General features: G+C 49.1%; 1 long non-coding RNA gene across 4 annotated transcripts; it reads left to right on the top strand.

Annotated features, from left to right (window-relative positions):
* The first annotated feature begins 662 nt into the window (after positions 1-662).
* On the top strand, positions 663-12365 carry LOC123002162 (uncharacterized). Of its 4 annotated transcripts, none has more exons than XR_008961481.1 (7): positions 663-832; positions 2714-2824; positions 4320-4357; positions 4643-4734; positions 5831-5956; positions 8074-11824; positions 11915-12365. It is a non-coding gene; the product is annotated as an uncharacterized LOC123002162 (long non-coding RNA). The 4 variants fall into 4 exon arrangements; XR_008961480.1 differs by having other exon boundaries at positions 3033-4357; XR_006411749.2 differs by lacking the exon at positions 4320-4357.
* Positions 12366-19547: the final 7182 nt, after the last annotated feature.

The raw sequence follows: 19547 nt of genomic DNA, 5'->3' as shown, positions 1-19547 counted from the left end.
CTGTTCACCTGCTAAAAATAACAGGAGGAATAAGTTTAGGGGAAAGACATGTTCCGTTTGGGATTCATGGAATTTTAGGGGTCTAGAACATCTAAGGGGAGGAGTTCAGGGGGCATTGGGATCTGCATCTATGGCTCTGATGCTTAGGAGAGTCTGGCTCGTGATATCAACTTGGGAGTCTTGAATACATAGATGGTATTTGAAGTCATGACGATGGAATGTTGAGTAGCTCTTGAGTAGCTAAGAATCTAGTGTAAGCTGGGGGCCAGGCATACAAACAAATATTGGAATTCAAGGTGAATGGTATGACACAGAGGCAAGTACAAGGTTCAGTGGGGGCACAAAGCCGAGAAAGTCTGATGGAAGAGGGACCAGGGCTGCGTGGATCATGGAAGGGCAGTTTACATGGAGGGAACAGCATGTGCAAAGGCACAGAGATATAAAAGCAGCACTGTCCAGCCAAGAAAGTCCTTGGAGCATTTTCTAGAGCATTTCAGTGTGCTTGTCTGAGAGAGAAGAGAGTAGTAGCACTTGGAGCCTTTGACAAAACACCTGTCACCAACATGCAGGCAGTGCATGCTACGTGCAGGAGATTTGCACAGTTGAAGAGTCCATGATAAGATGACATCTTTTTTTTTTTTTTTTTTTTTTTAAGGATTTTATTTATTTGACAGAGAGAGGAAGAGCACAAGCAGGTGGAGCCACAGGCAGAGGGAGACGAAGAAACAGGCTTCCCACTGAGCAGGGAGCCCAAGGCAGGACTCAATCCCGGGATCAGGACCTGAGCCGAAGGCAGATGCTTAACCGACTGAGCCACCCAGGTGCCCCTAAGGTGACATCTTTTAAATTTTTTATCTTTTTTTTTTTTTTTATCATAGGAGCTTTTAAGTATATTTAAAAAACAGAGAAAATAATACAAAGAACCCACGTGTATTCATCACCTAGCTTCAATAATTATTAACGTTCTGACAATCTTTGTTTATTTACTCATTTCTCTCTCTTTTTGATTGCCAGAGCACTATTTTTAACTTTCTACTATGGAGAAAGTAGACAGTGGGGTATAATAAACCCTCAGGCGCCCATCAGTGACTCCCAGGAAACTTCAGCGGGAGGTCATTCCCTCCTGGCCACGCCCCCGCCAGCCCACTCCTCTCCCCTGGCAGCATTTCGTCTGCCAATACTTCAAATAATATATCTCTAATAGATAAAGACTTAAAAATACAACTGCCTTCTCATTATCACACCCAACAAAATGAACATGAATTCATAAGGGGGCATTTTGAAGACTTCGGGGCCGTGTCTGCCAGAAAACGCTATGACCGTGAGAAGTGCATTTCAGGTAGCAATTCCTTAACAAGACCACACCGGGCAAGCCAGGTGGAGAAGAAACTAGGGGGAATTTAGCCAGGAGAAGCTGTGGCGGGGGAGGGAGGACAAGAGGCCACTCAGCCCTCCTGGGTGTCCCTGGCAGGCATGAGGCCACCACCCAAAAGAGAGAAAGTGGCAGAAGAAGGGATGGAGAAAGGACCAGAGAGAGAAGGAGGTGGGTGGAAAGAGGCTGATATTGAGAAGGAAAAAGAAGAGTAAAAATAATCGCGAATACCCGCAGCGCGCCAGGTGTCAGTCAGGGGCACTGCCTCTGCCCCTCGCGGTTTCCAGGAGCGGGGCTCCCCCAAACCTGCCTGGCCTCTTGCTCAGCCCTTCAGTGAGTCACTCGGTGGAGCGAGGGCAGGGGCAGGTATGCAGGTTTGCGTGGATTGATAAGGAAGGAGCGTTTTGCCAAGGCCTGAGGGGCAGGGCTCAGCAGCGAGGGCGGGGCAGTCTCCAGCAGGGCGGTGGCAGGGCCGAGCAGGTGCCGGGCGGTGGCGTCTGCGGGGTGGCATCCGCCAAGGCAAGGAAGAAAGCAGGCCGCAGGAACGAAGGGGTTGGTCCTCGCGTGGGAGGGGTACTGCGGGGCACCGGTCTCCCCAGTCTTGGGTCTGCGCAGGGCTCCCCCGCCTGTGCCGAGGGTCTGGTAGAAACCGCGCCCCAGCGCCCTGCGGCCTCCCTGGCTGTGGCCGCCCGCGACCCTGCTGGGGGGCGGGAGCAGCACGGGGATGACCTGCGGAAGTAGCGGGTCCTGGGGTTTCGGGAAATCGGTGAATCGCGGGGAGACTGTGGAGCCCCCGGGGCGGGGGCGGGGACGGGGGCAGGGGCCGGCCTGGGGCGCAGGGCGCGGCTGCTGCGGGTGCGGTCCTGCCTGACTTCCTCCCAGCTGGAAACGCTGCGGGTGATATCAGCGGTGGAAAGGCGGTCATCGAGGCCCCAGAGTGCCTTCCTCGAGGGCTCTGGAGGAACTGGCGATGGGAGCTGACAAGACAGTACCCCGACTGAAGACTGCTCTGAGCGGCTCCAAGCCCCCACCCCCAGCGCCCCCAGATCCTGATGAAGTTCTGGGCCCTGCTCCCGCTCTCGCGGGCGGTGGTGGGGGGTGCTTCTTAGTTCCCTCTCAGCCAAACGCTTATCCTCCAATCTGGGGTGGAAGCGCACCAAGGAGACCAGGGACTCTGTTCCCCTCCCAGACGCCCCGGTAACTTAATGGCCAGTCTGCCTGTTGCCGCTGCCCTGAGCACTCATTGGCAGGGTGCTTCCTTCTGGGACGTCGTGGGATGGGGTGCAAGAGGCCTGCGGTCCACTGAGGACCCTGACATCTCTTTCTGCCCTTTCTTACTAGACAAGGCTTGGGCTGGAGGTGAGCCGCATCGATTGGAATCGGCACAAGGCTGGTGGCCACGTGAAGCCAGGGGACCGTCTCAGGGGCGTGGCTTCCCATCAGCTCTCGGAGGTTGGTGAGCACACCGCAAAGGGACAGAGACCAGAGACGGGATAAACCAGATCTGAGGACTTGTCTTCAGAGGGGAATAGAAATAACGAACACCTAGAACTCTCCTTATGGGCTGGGTGGGCACAGTTCCTACCACTGTCCCAATGCATCTCATGCATGTTCTAAACATGCACAATCTGATTCCACGACATTATTCCTGATTTTATAGATGGAGAATCTGAGCCACTAAGACATGACATCGCTTGGCCAAGATCACGCAGCTTCTGGGGCCAATGTTCTATTTTGCCTTTGTGAAGAAGAGGGAATATGGCACTGAGCTGTTCTGCAGCAAAAACAAGCTGATGTCAGGGATTCTTCCAGAAAAGCACATTTCAGGGCCATTGCTGAGATCACCACCCATTCAGCAAATGTCCCAAACACTGAATGCACTTCTGTGTCTCAGCCCGTGGCATAACTGATGTTCCTCATAATGACCTTCAACTACCCAGGAATGGTTAATTTATATTTTGCAAGCTCTGTTTAATCAGGCAGGGGGAGTGAGTGACAAGCTTTAACAAGATCTCTATCAAAACCAAATTACCAAAGTTAGACACTTAAATGAATTAACCCCTCTCTCTGAAAAGCTGGGCTGCTCTGGTAACCCCTTGTAGAGGAGCCTTCGCTTTAAACATTGCCCCTTCTAGAGGGGCTCTGCTCTTATGCTGCTGGTGTCCCCACTGCATCTAAGCATCAGGAATGAGCTGGGTCTCACCATTATGTCCCTGACAAGGACTCCCAGAAGATGGCGGGGATCACGTGGGGAAGTTCTCTTTCTTCCCCTGGCCCCAGTCTGAAATTCCCCAAACGCTTGGGGCCCTGCAATGCTGGGCAGCAGGCAGTGTCCCCAGCAGTGGTCCTGGCATCCTGCCCCCTTTACACAAAGCGATCACTGTTGCAGAAAATGAGGGTCCTGTGACCATTTGGCACCATCCCCTGCCTGGCATTTGCGTGGGAGAAGGAACTTTCTCTCTCCCTGACAATAGACTCTGATCACAAACCAGGCCCCTTTCAGAGAAACAGCTTTGCAGAGAATGACTTTGCCTAGAGGTAAGAACTGAGTGAGTGAACAGAAGTGGTTTCTCGCAGGAAGCCTGTTAATATCACTGAGAAATCAGCCGGCCCATGGAGGCCTCAGACAGCTTTCCGCGCGCCATCCTCATTGCCGCGCCGGCTCTCAGCCAGGCCTCTCTCCCTTTACCCTGATCGGCTCCTTGAATTCGTTTCCCACGGTGACATATCTGGTTCCCGGCCACTGTGACACCTGTGTCACCCTGTTGTTAGTGTTCTAGAATTCCAGCCTTACCTCTAAATGCAGGTGTAACAATCCTACCTTACAGAGAGCATCTCCCTGGGTGACTTTACTGAGAACTTAACATTGGTGTAAAACCATTAACCAAACTACAGGTTTTATTCGGATTCCCCCAGTTTTCCCACTCGTGTCCTTTCTCTGTTTCAGGATAGTGTATCACACCATGCCTCCTGCGATCTGTGAAGGTTTGTTTCTCTGTTGTTCCTTATTTTTTCACGACCTTGACATTTTCAGGTATTTTATTGAGTGTCCCTCGATTTAGGCTTGCCTGAAGTTTTCTCATGGTTAGACCAGAGCTATGGATTTTCTGAAAGAATACCGCAGGGGTGAAGTGCCCTTGCTTTTCACGCTGTATCAGGAAGTACACGATATCAACATGACTAATTAGTGGTGAGGTTAACCTTGATCACATGGGTAAGGTGGCTTTGCCAGTTTTCGCCACTGTAAAATGACCATTTTCCCCTTTCTAGACTCTACGGATTGGAAGTGAATCACTAAGTCCAGCTCCTACTGCAAGGGAGGGAAATGAAACTCCACTCCCTGGAGGGGGGAGAATCTACAGGTATAATCTGAAATTCTTCTTCTTTTTTTTTTTTTTTAAAGATTTTATTTATTTATTTAACAGAGATAGAGACAGCCAGCAAGAGAGGGAACACAAGCAGGGGGAGTGGGAGAGGAAGAAGCAGGCTCATAGCAGAGGAGCCTGATGTGGGGCTCGAACCCAGAACGCTGGGATCACGCCCTGAGCCAAAGGCAGATGCTTAACCGCTGTGCCACCCAGGCGCCCCTGAAATTCTTCTATACAGAAGACTTGTCTCATCTCCATGATTTCTTTATTTATTCACTTCTTTATTTATATCAGTATGGACTCAGAGATATTTATTTTATTATCTGAGTTATAATGCAATACTTTTTTAAATCGTTGCTCAAATTGTTCCAGCTTGGGTCATTGGGATCTCTCTCAGGTGCACTCCTGTGTCTTTTTCATGGGCTCCCATTTGTTTTTTCCATTATCTTACTTTCCGGCACTCTATGGTGCTGCACGCTCACCTGTCTTTTCCTTGCCTTTCTTTCTCCAGGGAGCCCTGGTTCCATTATTGGAAGATGGTCTTTGGAAACCAAGTTCTGAGTGCTGGGTGTGCTCTTTGCTACTGGGTCATTGCTCTCTGCCCTCTCAGTGCACACAGCTAGGAAGTGTCTGGATGTAGAGTGGCCAACATATGTGCACATATCTGTATTTTGACACCTGTCTCTAGATATCCTTAAATAAAAATGAGTTCACACCAGTACTTCCAACTCGAATTCGGCACCACTGGGCTTGTCCTGGCCTTCCGCCTTTCCTCATTGCCCTTCCTTTCGCGGACAGTGCCAAACCCGGCTCCTGCTGTCTACAATTTATACACTTACTTGTTCAACCTTACTTTGCATGTAGTTTCAGAATTGCTAATCCATATCCCTATGAAAGAAATTTTTCATGAGAATACAGCGTTTTTGTATAGTTCCTTCTGTTTTTAGCTTTACGGATTCCTGTCGAAACACTGTTTCCGAAAATTGCTTGGGTCAGCTCATCCCCCCCTTCTTGATGGGTGCAGCTTCGTATTTTCAAAGGATTTTCACGTGAGGCTTCACCTTTGATCAGTTCATTATTTTGCGCGAAGGAGGAAGAAACCGTGACATGTGGAGGAAGACTTGGTTGCCTCGCGATCATTTGGACTCATGAGTATACCTGGGAACTTTGGGCTTCGCTGGACCACGCCACCTTCCCTGGACCTGCTGTTCGCTGGGTGGGTCTGGGCTGCAGAGACGGCTGTGACATACAATGTCTAGTCAAAGGAGGAGGTGAAGTACAGCTGAGTATCTCTTCCTTGGGCAGGCAGGATTGTCAAATGTCAGGGAGAAGGAGACTTGGAGATCTCGTAGCTCAATTTCCCTTATAGATGGGGAAACTGAGGCTTAGAGAGGAGATGTGACTTGTTCAAGATGAACTAGCTGGTTCGAGCCATAAAGGGTGGGGGGGGGATAGGATTCAGGACTCTGCATTCCCATGTCTGTGCTCTTCTCACCACCCTGTGTGGGTTACAGGGCCAGAGGTCACAGGTCTGCAGAAAAAAAGCCCCTTTGAAATGGTTTAAACAGGTGGAAAAATTCACCCTCCTTTCCTGAATAGAGAGGTAGATCCAGGAACATTTCTTCATACCCTGTGCCATCTGAAATGGGGGGTGAGTGGATTAAGAAATGATTGATGCAAAGTTGGTCCCTGCATGTCACACAGTAGTGACCTCATTCAAAAGTGGCAACTTGAGGGATCTTGTGAATTCCAGAACTACCGTTTTTTTTTTTTTTAATCAGTGTCATGTTCTCTCTTAACCGTCATCCCCCTTAGTACCTAAAAAATTGAGATTAGTGTCTGTCTTGCCCAGGTCAGGGGGCTATTTTAAGACTCCTTACCTAATTGGAATGAAGAAATCAAACTTTTTTTTTTCTTTATTAACTGCTGATTTCCGAATCTCCAGCATCATACATAGCACACCATAGGAATTCAATAAATATGGGATGAATGAATTAAGGATCACGTGAGACGTTTCACGTAAAAGGACTGTTTTATCTCTGACGCCTTATACAAATGTAAGGCATTGTTAATGGCGTTAGCTAATGCTCTGACCTTGGGCAAGTTGCCTAACCTCTCTGGACTTCAGCGTCCCAATCTGCATTATAAGATGCTCCAGGCTCATCTTGTATCCGTAATTAAACTAGATGATCTCTACGGTCCCTTTCAGATCTGTAATTCTGTAATTTCAGTGTTCACTGTTATTATAAAGAGTATTCTGAGAATTTCCAGATAGATTTAGGATATAAAAGTATCACAAACCATCATGTGATAAAAGTATCACAAAGCAAGGGTGACAAGTCGATTTCTTTTCCTGTGTGAATTCTAGTTGATTGGTAGTGGCTGCCTGGAAGGACTCTAGGTATAGGGTTATAGTGATTGATTAGTGATGTCTGTCATGGGTACAGAATACAAAGCAGTAGCAAGCATGCCAAATATCTACCATCTCCAACCTAGATGCTTAAAATAGCAGCTGCCCTAGAATTTCTGAGAGCAATGTTATTTTTCTTTGATTTTGCATGATAATGTAGACACCCCTTGGGTGAGGCCAGGGCTTCCTGGAGGTAAACCCAGAGCTCTACAGACTTGTAGTAAATCACCCTTCTCCCTTTCATTGTGTCTCTTTTTTATTTATCAGGCAAATAAGGACAATTAACATGATAGATTAATGATGGTTGAGAAGTGAAATCTAGACTCAGAATCGTTCTACCACCCTGAGACTCAAACAGATTTATAGCCTCTGTTCTTGAGGAAATTGAGAATGTGGAATAATGTAAAAATTCTACATATAAACATGAACCCATTCATCCAGTAAATATAGGTTGAACACCTACAGTGTTCAGTCAAATGCATGCCACTGAAAACATAGATAATCTTTCCAGAAATAAAGCTTTTCCCTCTTCTCGTTTCTACTGACCGGTCATTATATGTGGGTCCGTGAGCTTTCTTTTTTCTTTCTTTTTTTTTTTTTTAAAGATTTTATTTATTTATTTGACAGAGATAGAGACAGTCAGTGAGAGAGGGAACACAAGCAGGGGGAGTGGGAGAGGAAGAAGCAGGCTCATAGCGGAGGAGCCTGATGTGGGGCTCGATCCTAGAACGCCGGGATCACGCCCTGAGCCGAAGGCAGACGCTTAACCACTGTGCCACCCAGGCGCCCCTGTGAGCTTTCTGAATGTAACCCGTGTTTCCCTCTTTCTACCCTCGTGGTGAGGAAATGATAAATTTTGGGTCTAACTCCCAGGATTCCTGAAGGAAATATACCAGTGAGGTGTCTTAAATCTCTCATTACAGATGGGGGATGCTACCCGGGCCAGGAGAGAACGTCCCAGCCCTCAGGTACCATCCTGTTGCTCAGCGTGCTTTTGAAGCCCAAGGATACTGTGACCATGAGGATGCTCCCATTCTTTCCTGTGCCTAGAAGTGTGGAGAGGCCCCTGCATGTCGGTTTGGGGGTCATGTATATTGCTTCCCACCTGTCATCACTTCATAGCTGTCCAGAAATGTGTCTCAGTGGAGGAGGGATGTAGGCAACCCCAGCCCCTCTTCTCCCTTCCGGGTGGTCTGCCTTTGCCATATAACATTGGCTTCTGGTTACCCTCCCTCAGGACGGGTCTTTCTCCACTGTCCAGGCAGTTCCTGAAAAGGCTGCGCTAACTGACTGAGTGATTACTTCAGGACTTGAAATAGCTTTTTTCCTGTCCCAGATATGACACAGTCACTTCCCCAATAGAGCCATCACTCCAAGAGGAACAGCACGTCCTTGTAATGAAGCCAAGAGGGTCACATGATCAGACAGCGGGGGGCAGGGAGGGGCCTCCTGAGACCTTGTTTCCCCTTAAGCTGTTGGCCCAGAGTTGTCTACAGAAGCCTATCTGTGACAGACCCTGGCAAGCCATCCCCAGCCTGCCCTCTTCTAGGGTTTCAGTCCAGAACAGTTTCTCCAAGGAATACGTGTTAGCGAATGAACAAACGTCCAGCGCGGCGATGGTGAGAACTTCTGTGGAGCATCTTCGGCGGCCCCATGCATGCATGTGGTTCTGCACTAGAAGAATCGAGGAATCCCCACGGCTTGTTACCCTCACCCCAGCAGCACCCCTCCAAGAAGATTGGACAGGCAGCCCATCTTGCTGATTGGGGAACTCTTGGCCTAGCTGGAGTAGAGAGTGTGAAGCAGGGGAAGGAAAGGTTTTCCTCAGGAGTCCGGGTCAGAAGGGAGAGAAAAGGTATCTATGAAGGATGAAGACCAGCCCAACCCCAGTCCCAGACCCCCGGACCTCGCAGACATGGTTGAGTTTTATTGCGAAGTTACCAGGCACTCCAGGGGGAAAATATGATTTAGGCAGCCATGCAGGAGCAAGGGTGAGAGAGCTGAGAAAGGTCTTCAAGAGGCCCAAAGCAGGGGAAAATTCGCTGAGTCAGAAGCCAACAAGAGGAACCCGAACCAGAGGAACTCAGTCAGTAGAGTCAGAGACAGCCTCACACTGGGAGAGAGAGGTGGGGTTTTTTTTTCCCTTTTTTTTGTTTTTTTCAACTCTTGCATTTCCGGGGTCATACAAATCTGTAGGAGACATAAAGTGATCTTACATTTATTTAGCTAAGCCTTCTAGTCAACTAAAAGCCACCTTTTGGGTGAACGGGAGAATCCCCAATCAGACTAGGAAAAACCTCCGGAATGCCAGGAACCTGGGCAGATTTTCCAGGGCCATCTGGTTTTGCTGCTCAACCCCTTCCCTTCTTTCCAAGAGTGAAATAGCAGATAAATCCAAAAGCTCCAGGGATGTTGACCTCTGGAAGAACTGAAGCTGGCTGCCGGCCAGAGGAGGCCACATAACTTCGATTCATACACGGGCTGTGCGGAAAGCCAGTCGGGGCGGCATCGGTTAGAGTGCACGGTTGCGGACCACAGAGTTCACGGTAGCTACTCTCAAGCGGGAAGGGATCTAGCTGAGGACGCTGGGAAGCTCGCAGAATTCTAACCAAAGCCAGAGGGGCAGGCTGCAGGCCGCAACGTCTACACACACCTCCCAGAGCCACGCCGTAGGATTGGGTGGGCGGGGAGTCACGGCTCCCGCCACCTCTAACCTGGCAAACCTGAGGTTCCGGCCACCTGTTGGACCCACCAGATGTGTGCCTGTCCTCCTGGTCCAAATCATGGTCTCAAGGGCGTGCATCTAAGTGGCAAAATCTAAGCCACATGTCTGTGCCCAGCAGCAAGGGAAGCTGGGAAATATCTACACACAGGCACACACATAGACACATGCACACACACAATGAATGAATGAATGAAGTGAATATCCTTAAAACATGAAGAAATTATGCAAAGCCTTTCAAGAAGTAAGGAATGATGGAGATTGGCTGCAAGGGCTCTGGGAGCTGTGGCCTGGGCTACTCAGGAAAAAGCAGTGTGAAAAAAGTGCCCCACAGTGTGGGTGAAGTGATGGATTCCCTGGCGGGCCTCCCTCAGTAGAATTATGCTCAGTTGGTCTTAGGCAAAATGGAGAAGTAAGAAATGCTCGTGTTCTAGATTCTTCACACAGCAGTCACCACCATTCATTTATTTTTAAGATCCTTCCAAAAAGAGATTTGAGTCACCAGGGTATTGTTTTGCATACTACAATACTAGTCCATTACGGGCCTTCTGAAAGACACTAAAAGTTCAACCCAAGGCTGCTGGTCTTCATGGGGAGCCAGCAAACATACATACTCACATTGACCTTATAGAAATCGCCGTGTTATGAAAAGCACCAAATGACTGGGGTGGACAATGGTAGTCAAGTTGCTCAGAGGAGAGCTGTGGTTTGGGTGGTCAGGACGGCTTTTTGTAGATGGCAGGACAGGAACTGGGCCTTGAATAATGGGTAGGATTTAGACAGAGTGCTGGAGTGTGGGCGTGAGGTGAGCGTTGCTCGGAGTAGGTGGGGCGTGTGTATGTCAACACAATCCATCGGAGGAGTGGTCGGTTATGAGCCTAGAAGCAGTGCAGGGATGAGTTGAAGAATTGTGGGAGATCACAGGAGAAACTTGAACTGGGACCATGTTTTGGAGAATCTTGATTGCCCCACGTATTAATCAGGACTACTTTTGTTTCCAGTGATAGAAATCCACTTCAAATTAACTTAAGAGAAAGGGAATTTATTGTTTCATCTCATTAAAAAGCCCAAGGCATGAGTTTGAGATACGGCTAGATCCGGGTGCTCAGCTGTTGTCAGGACTCAGCTCTGGGTTCATGTGTGTTGGTTTCACTTTCCAGCAGGCCTTCTCCATGTGGCGGTTCCTGGCAACTCCAGGCTTACATCATCCTGGTTCAGCAATCTCTTGCTCAATGTTTCTAGCAGGATTCTCAGAATTCTCAGGGCTGAGTCTTGTTGATTGGCTCTCCTGGGTCATGAGCAACCACTCCCTACCCCCATCAGAACTAGAACTCTGACCAGGGAAATATGGGGTCTCTCACTGACCAGTGACATGGCCCAAGAGGGCCCATGACCATGGGGAAGGATGGTGGCTATAGCAGATACTATTGGTGTCTCATCCTTATTCCCTCGGCCCTTCCCATTTTGGTGGATGTTGGCTCAATTTCCAGCTAACACCTGCTTCTCTTTGCCTAAGGGCTTTCCGTGACCACCAGAGCCCCACCTCCACACATTCAAGACCGGCCAGAAGTGCCAGGGAATGAACACTTCCTAAGAGCAGTCCTCTACCAATGACTAATGGAGTTGGTGCATACACACTCCAGCCCTCTTGTCTCTTGGGTGGAAAACTCTGAGGTTCTTGTTCCATAATGTTTCTCAGAGTTCCCCAGTGGGATTACATTTCAGTTGCCCAAGCAGTCACTTGAATGCTAGCGCGCTCTTTATTGAGTTCTTTCCCTTTCCCGCCTCACCTGCCTACTTCCCTGGGGTGTTTCCTGAGATCACCTCTGAAGGAAACCGCTCACCCTGGAATCTGCTCGCCCAGAGTCTGCTCTTGCAGGAACCCACACTAAGAGGTTCCCCAATGGAAAAGCAGAGTGCTGTTGCCAGAGTAAAGGGAAGTGGATTACCGGGTAGGTGGAAACAATAGATGTCAACCTCCCTTGGTCAAAAGATGGGGCCTCTTTCGTTTCCTTGCCTCTAATTTGTCTACTTCCTCTTAGGGACGGGAAGCCAGGTCCTTGAGGGAAAGGATCCAGCTTGCTCACTGTGGTGGTCCCAGAATCTGGTGCACAGCAGATGCTAAGACAATGTTTATTGTACTGAATTGAATTTTATAGGCAATGAACAGTGATAAAAGATTTTCCTGAATCCATGACTGGCAGAACGTGTTTTGTTTTTCCATTAGAATTAAATAAAGTCGAGACGGTGTGCAGTGTACGTTGGAGGGAGGGAATCCAAGGAGATGCATTTGGCAGCGGTCATGGTAGTTTGGGCTTGAGGTGGTGAGGGTCTCTGGCATAGAGCACCATGACTAGCACACGCTAGGTGCTCAATAAACGTTTGTTGAATGAATGAAGGCTAGCAGTTGTGTAGGGGTCCATGTCATTAAGCTGATACTCAGGAGTAAGTTGAACAGCTGAGGTTGGGCTGTGTGGTTGGACAGAAGGCTGAAATTCTTCAGGGTGTGGGACCCTGTGGGGAGTTAGGCTGTAGACTGAGCACTGCAGGCTGAGAGCCCTTAGTTTCAGGTTATTGCTGGGTATTCCCCAGCCCCGCTTTCTTTCCTCCTGGGCACATAGCTAGACTACATTCCCAGGCTCTCTTGCAATTGCGTGGGGCCACGGGTGAGTTCTGACCAATGGAATGTGGGTGAGAGTGCCGTATACCACCTCGAGGCTCGGCCCCTGAAGCGTTTCCTATGAGCAATCACACTCCCTCTTGCCTTTCATTTGCTGGCTGGATGCTGAGGATGCAGCGGGGGATCCCAAGGCCATAGGAGGTGACAGAGCCACTAGGGTGAGGGGCCCTGGGGCCCCGGATTGCTGTGTGGAGCAGAGTTCATCACCCATAGTCTCTCACTGGTCCGGAACAAGAGTGAGAAACACAGATACTGTGTGAAGCCGCTGAGATTTTGGATTGCTACAGAGTGCTCATTTGCTACCCTGTTACAAAATAACTCATTTGGAGAAAAAAAAAGATACAAACCAAAAACTCATTTGAAACTGGGGAGGGAGAGAGTGGAGGCCAGCATCACCAGTTAAGGCAGAGTCCTGGCTGTGATTTTCCTCGCACAAACTGAAAGCAGACAGACACGTCCACAGACGCAGGGGGTTGGGAGAGAGAGCTAATCATCAGGGAGGTTTTGGGCCCCTTCTAAGCCTGAAGGCTTTGGGGCAACAGGGGTATATATCCAAGTGGAAGTTCAATGGGACGTTGAAAAGAGGCCTGAGATTTGGCTAGAACCTATCCTGGCAGGAGCGCTCACTGAATCAGGAGAGGAGTGATTCCCCTGAGGAAGAGCTTGTGAAGGGAGAACGGCGTGGGGTCCCGGATGGAATCATGGCCACTTGCCAGAGGCAGCAGGTGGCAGGAGGAGCTGGTAGGGGTGTGGTCAGAAGGGCAGGAGATGCCTGTGGAGACGCACAAGCCAAGGATGGAGGAAGATGATAAAGAGATTATACCTCATATACCGAAGAGAGCCGGGAAGGGCCTTCCTTCTCCATGGACTGAGACGAACTGGGAGGAAGCTCGTGGTGTGGGAGCGGAAGCAGGAAGGTGCTAAGAAGAGAAGCCAACCATCTCGGAAACCCGGTAAGCTGCCTACACCAGGGTCAGCCGGCGAGTGTGCGGTGGGAGCGGAGTGACCCTGCTTGGCCCTGGCAGCTGAGCGGGTTGGGTGGAGACTCCCCAGGCATCCCTGGGAGTGGTTTGCCCCAGGAGACAGGGAGCCGGGAGTTGCTTTTTTATACAGGTGTCTGAGGTCGGGGCAGGAGAAGGACAAAGGACGGGTAGCGTTAGGTTCCTGTGAGCAGAAAGGGGCCAGGACTCAGCGAACTTGGGGTACAAGTGCTCACGTGACCTCCTCTGGTACACAGACTCTGGTCAGGTCCTGGAGGCCACGAGTTAGACATTAGTTACATGAGGCCATGTACGTAACACTGTGCACTAGCCGTATGGGTTCGGGCATGTATGATCTTACTAAGCCTCAGTTTCTTCATCCATAAAATGGGGCTTAAATAATTCCAGGTTCTCCGGGGGAAATCAGGGAACTCTTCTTGAAAATAGCGTGAATAGAATCTAGGGGCAAAACCAGCTGATGTTCTTAAGGGTTAGTGCCTTTCCAGAAGGGTAAGGGTCTCTGGTTCTCTGGTATGTTTTCCTGTTCCTCTAGGACAGGGATGTATTAGTGCTCTTCGGATCTCAGCTTCTTGGGTAGGAGCTGGAAAACCTCCCACCTCACAGCTGCGGCCACCTTGGCACCAGAGAGGTTAAAAGGTCAAGGGTCATGTCCACAGTGAGAGGCACGGCGGGGCCTGGAGTCTGCAGCAAACATTTTGAGGCCACACCGCAGACGAGAACATGGGCTCACAGAGCTGAAGAAACTTTCCCAGTCAAGGGCACAGTCAATACGCGCCAGATCAAGAACTTGATCCAGACGGTTTGGTTTTGAGACTTCTAAAGACTGACCATCCTGGGGAAACAGAGGCAGCACCTGGGCGACACTGGCTCTTGGGGGAGGAGCCTCCCCCCCCCCCCCAAAAAAAAACGCATAGGGGATTGCTATGTTGGTTTGAGGCATCTGGAAACAATCTTCAAGGGGCAGCCCTTTAGGACAGTCAATGACTCCTTTGCAGCTGGTGAGGCAGGAAGGGGCTTCTGGGAAGTTCATTCAAACTATACCAAACCCTCTTTCCCGTGAGGGACGGGTCATGATAACCCCCCTTCTCCTCCCCTTCCCCTCTCCTCCCACTCTGTGTTAAGGCTCAGCTACTAGTTGTAGAGAGGGTCCCACTCTAGACTCAGCCCGCTTACCTTTGGATATGCTGCTGGTTATTGTTCTGTGGCCTCAGGGAGGCCTTACCTGATAACCCAGCCTAGAGGGAAGCCTCTCATTCCCTCACCCTGCTTTATTCTTCCCATGGTACACGACGTGTATTGTTTTCTGTATTATCTGCCTCCCTGAATGGGATGGAGGTTCCGGAGGAGCAGGGTTTTATCTTGATCAGTCGTATCCCTAGTGCCTAGAACAGTACTGGGCACACCGCAACTGCTAATAGATATTTGTGGAATGCATGCCTGTGTCCCAAGCGCTGAGCTAAGTTCTGCCCATGCATTAGCTCATTGAATCCTCAGAGGCCTAGGGTTTGCCCACACTGAGCCCTGGAACCAATTTCAGGAGCTAGCCAAGTAGATATGTCCCCTTACACCCCTCCTGGCACCCTCCTAGCAGGACCTAGGTGTCAGGAGCCCTGAGGCTGGACCAAGCCGACTTCCCAGGCTGTGAAATTCACAAGGCCAGGAGTTCAGTGGGATTCTACCCTGGCTGTGTTAATGGTACCATCTGATCCCAGCACCTCTCTTGGTGTGAAAGTCTTTAAGGGTACAGGACAATCACAGCTCCCAGAACCTTCTTTCCAGAAATTAGCAACAGACCAAAGAGGAGAGAACCATCCATGGGTGAGTTGGGGGGAACTTTTGCCCCTGCTCCCTGTTGACCGCAGGGAGGGTGATCTCAGGACATTGGGTGGGGGGAGAGCTTGGAGTGGATAAAGGGAAGTTTTTTGGCCACCTCCTCTTCTCCTCGACTCTTGCTGCTGCCCTCCACTGCCTTGGGCGCAGGGGGAATGAGAGCTTTGGCCTGGCCAGAAGTTGCCCCAAGAAGAACTGGAGTGAACTGGCCAGCCCTTAGCTAGCGAGGGGCTCCTTTCTTAGGCTGGGCCTTTTCAGAAAATGGGAAATTCCACTATGTCACACCCTGAGAGCTGATGGTTTAGTCCTACCCCCCCTACTGTATGATGTATTTAGAGAGCTTTGGAGGCAAACAGCCTTGGGTGGCTCACAAGATTTCTGGGATGAATGTTTACAGTTCTGGGAAGAAAAGGCTGACCTGCCATGCAAAGTCGTCCTCTTTCCACTTCCTTCTCAGTTTTGACTGTAGTGGTCTCCTTTTGTCTGGCTGGATCCTCCCCATTCAGTATTTAAAATAAACTCCCTCTCACTCAAAGGCTACTTGCTCTTTGATTAATTAACAAACATACAACAAGTATTTATTGAAGACTTCTTGGATGTGAAGCTATGCCCACAACAGTGGATAAGACAGATAAAACTCTGGCCTTCGTGGGGTTTCTAATCCAGGACAGAGGCATTTTTCAGCCCCTGATGGAGGCCTAGTTCTGTATTCGTAGCATATCCTGGTATGGCCTGGTGTGCGGCAGAAACACATCCTTAACTTATTAGAATTGTAAAAACGTAACCCAGTCATGCAGAGCACCCCCACCCCGACCCCACACACCATCCATACCACCTCACAGCTCTCCTCTCTTCCTATTTAATCCCGGAGGCTGCCTTTAGCTTCCACGAACACCAGGACTCAGGAGGGGCTTTTTCTGACTGTGCGGCCAACACCACAGCAGGCAAACATTCTTAGGGGCTGCCCAGGGCCAGCTGCTCCAAGAGGGTGGAAGCTGGAGGAAAGATCTGTCCTCACCCTTCTCTGGGCTTGCTGTCTGGGCCTCAGGAGTACAGAGCGGGCAGGTGAGAAAAGGGAGAATCATCAGGCTCAGCGAACACTTTGAGCCCCTCCTGCAGTGGGGTGAACATCACGCCGCGAATTTGCTGTGTGGTTTGGACAAGCTTCCCGAGTTTTCTGCCTTTTGTTATGATACCATCAGCTGTTCCCTCATAGTTTCAGGGTAAGAACAACCCTCTGTTTATCCTCGGCAGCACGAAACTCTGTGGTTTTGTGTACACAGGAGGCCACCAAATGTCTGGAGAAGGAGGAGTGAGGTGAGAGAGTGCAGAGACCTTTGCCTGAGTGGCAAGGATTCCCTTCTTGCCTGAGAAACTGGTCAGAGGTTCCGAGCCTCGGGTCTGTGCTCCGGGGCCTGCATGGACACGATGACAGCCTAAAGTGACCCTGGGGCTGGTTCAGAGGCAAACTCCTGGGCGTTCAGCATGGAGAACTCTTTGACATGGGCCTCCCCCCAACCCCCCACCGCCCCCCCACCGCCCTTTCCCAGAGCAGCAGACTGAGTTTCAGAGAGGGTGAGTGTGACCAACTTAGCCTTGGTCACACAGTCAGTGGAAGAGCTGGTCTGGAATTGGGGATGCCGGTCCCTTCATTCGCAGCTCTTCCACCCCCATTTTATATGTAACCCATCAATAGTAATTTAACATCATACAGAGAAATGCCTGCATTTTCATGATCAAAAGTACGAGCAGTATTTTTTTGGTAAGAGGTTTAAATATTCCCAGGAGCCCAAAAAGAAAAGAATACAACTTTCCCCACTGCCTGTATCACTTCCCTGGAGAGACATTACGACCCCATAGAAATGTCACTATAACAGAACTTGAACCTGTTGTACCGAACAGCGTTTTAACACCTGTTCCAACCCCCACATCTTGGAACTCTTGGGGAGGTGCATGTGGTCATCCGTGTGGATATGCATGTGCCCACATGTATGCAGGATAAAGGGATTTTTGTCGTAATATTTTTTGTTGCATCGGTATCTCCAGGGAATTTCTGGAAGAACTCGTTTCTTCTAGAAGTGCCCATTTTTGGAAGAATCTGTCCTTCTTTAGGTGCTCAGGCCTTATTCATTGCCAGTGGTGGTCAGTATTCCCAAGCTTTGCTTTTTGCATGTGTAGGCGACACTGGGTAGAAAGTGCCCAACTTTCTATACCAGAAGTTCAATTATAAAGTGGTTATGGGAACTGGGAATACATTTTCTCATTAAAACCAACATTATATATGGCTATGTGGTTTAGTTAATCCTTGAAAGTTGTTTAACTTCATATATAGTTGAAATGCTGCCCATTTGGAATTAGTGTAAGTATGAAACACTGCCTTTTCACCATCAGGGCTTAAATAGAAAAACTATAAAACCAAATAAGAATTCCTTTTTAATTATCATGAATGTTGGTGGTAGGGGTGAGCAGTTTTCTTAGGTGTGGAGGCAGATGAAGACTTTGAGAATTCGGGATGGGACTTTTAGATATTCTGAGGATTTGAGAGTGATGGTCCTGGTTTTTTAATATGGTTAATTTGACTCTTAGACTATGGCTTTCTCTTCCTTCTCTAAGGCATTGTTAGACCCACTGTTTCAGTTAATCAGACGTGATTAGGGCTTTGCTGACAAATGGAATAAAGTGAAGGAGAGAAAGAGAGAAACATTTTCCCTCTTGAGATCACTAGGTAGGAGTTGGAAGAAAGTGGGTAAATGAACTTCCTGTGTATGTGAGCAGGGACACCCTACGGTGTGTGGATCCCCTGGCACTGATTTTTTTGGGGGAAGGGGAGCAGGAGAGAGCTAATACACAGCCCACTCACATGGCTCAAGCTCAAGGGTCAGTGGTAGCCCAGAGCCGTGAACTCTCCCAGTGTCTGATGTGAGTCACTCCAAATCAGCATGTCAGCACCATTCTGGCAGCCCCATCCCATGCGGTTCCATGAAGGAAATATCCTGCTAGACAGCAGGAGTGATCCACTTTCCCTGATGCCATCCCGAAATGTGAACCCAGCCAGAACCCCAGAACAACTCTATAGACATGAAGGCTGGAGCCCTTTGGGACATCTGGTCACCATGATACATTCAGGGAGTGGGGAGAAGACAGGGGAGGGGGTGGATAGAGGGATTAGAGAGCATCCCAGAGGGAAGATACAAGATCTGGGGCAACAGAGGGGGACTTAGAAAATTTCGAGTGGGGCATAGCTGCACTTGTCTAAAGGCAGTACTGCTTGAGAAGCTATCCTGAGATGGGCCCAAATAGACTTTGAATGGCAAAGAAAGAAAAGGGGAGAAATTGACATTTCAAGTCTTCCAAGTAAGAGAAGAAAGGGGACGGTGGGATGAGGTGTGGTCAGTCCCATGCACTGTCTGCCAGCAACATTGACCCTACCCCTGGCTTGGCTCAAGTTAAAGCAAATAGAATGATGTTTAACTGACATCACGAGTGCTCGTCAGGGAGAAAGCAACCACAAACGCACTGTGCTTGTAAATGCTTGGGTTGGAGAAATAAGGTTTGATCAGGATGGCCCGAAGGTCATAAAGTCTATAGATTGTTTTTGTTCTTAAAATCTATCCACAAGTCACACCAGCTGTGGATCTGAACCACACGATTTTGGTCGACAGTGGAAATGCTTTTAACAAATTCAGGTTTCTTAAGAAGCCATCGGCCTACACTGAGGGGTGTTTTAAGAGACAAAATTGTGGAACTCCTGGCCACCTTTATGGTAAGAATGTTGTATTCTTTATAACGATCAATGGAAGAAATTTCTCTTAGGTCTTGTTCTAGGCATAGTTATTTTTCTCCTAAATACCTGGATTTTATTTTATGGATACTCGGAATCATGTAACTGTCATGTCTCCTTGCTTATTGCTTATGTTAAAATTTGAAGCGATGGTGAGCAAGTGTACAGACCCTTATAACCCGCAGAACTAAAATCTCACTGTTTGCATCTTCGTCTTCTTTTTCTTGTTTCCTTTTTTCTTTAATTTCCTTGTGTATCTATTGTTCTGCCTTCATCATCATGCATGTATTTTTAAAAGCTCATCTCAGATTATTTTGGGAACAAGGTGTTTAAGGAGATACAAAGGTGGCGAAGGGCACCAGCTCACCGGGTCCATTTGCTGA

Source organism: Ursus arctos, unplaced genomic scaffold (genome assembly GCF_023065955.2).
Source record: "Ursus arctos isolate Adak ecotype North America unplaced genomic scaffold, UrsArc2.0 scaffold_25, whole genome shotgun sequence".
NCBI classification, from domain to species: domain Eukaryota; kingdom Metazoa; phylum Chordata; class Mammalia; order Carnivora; family Ursidae; genus Ursus; species Ursus arctos.
This window is presented reverse-complemented; position numbering and strand designations above follow the sequence as displayed.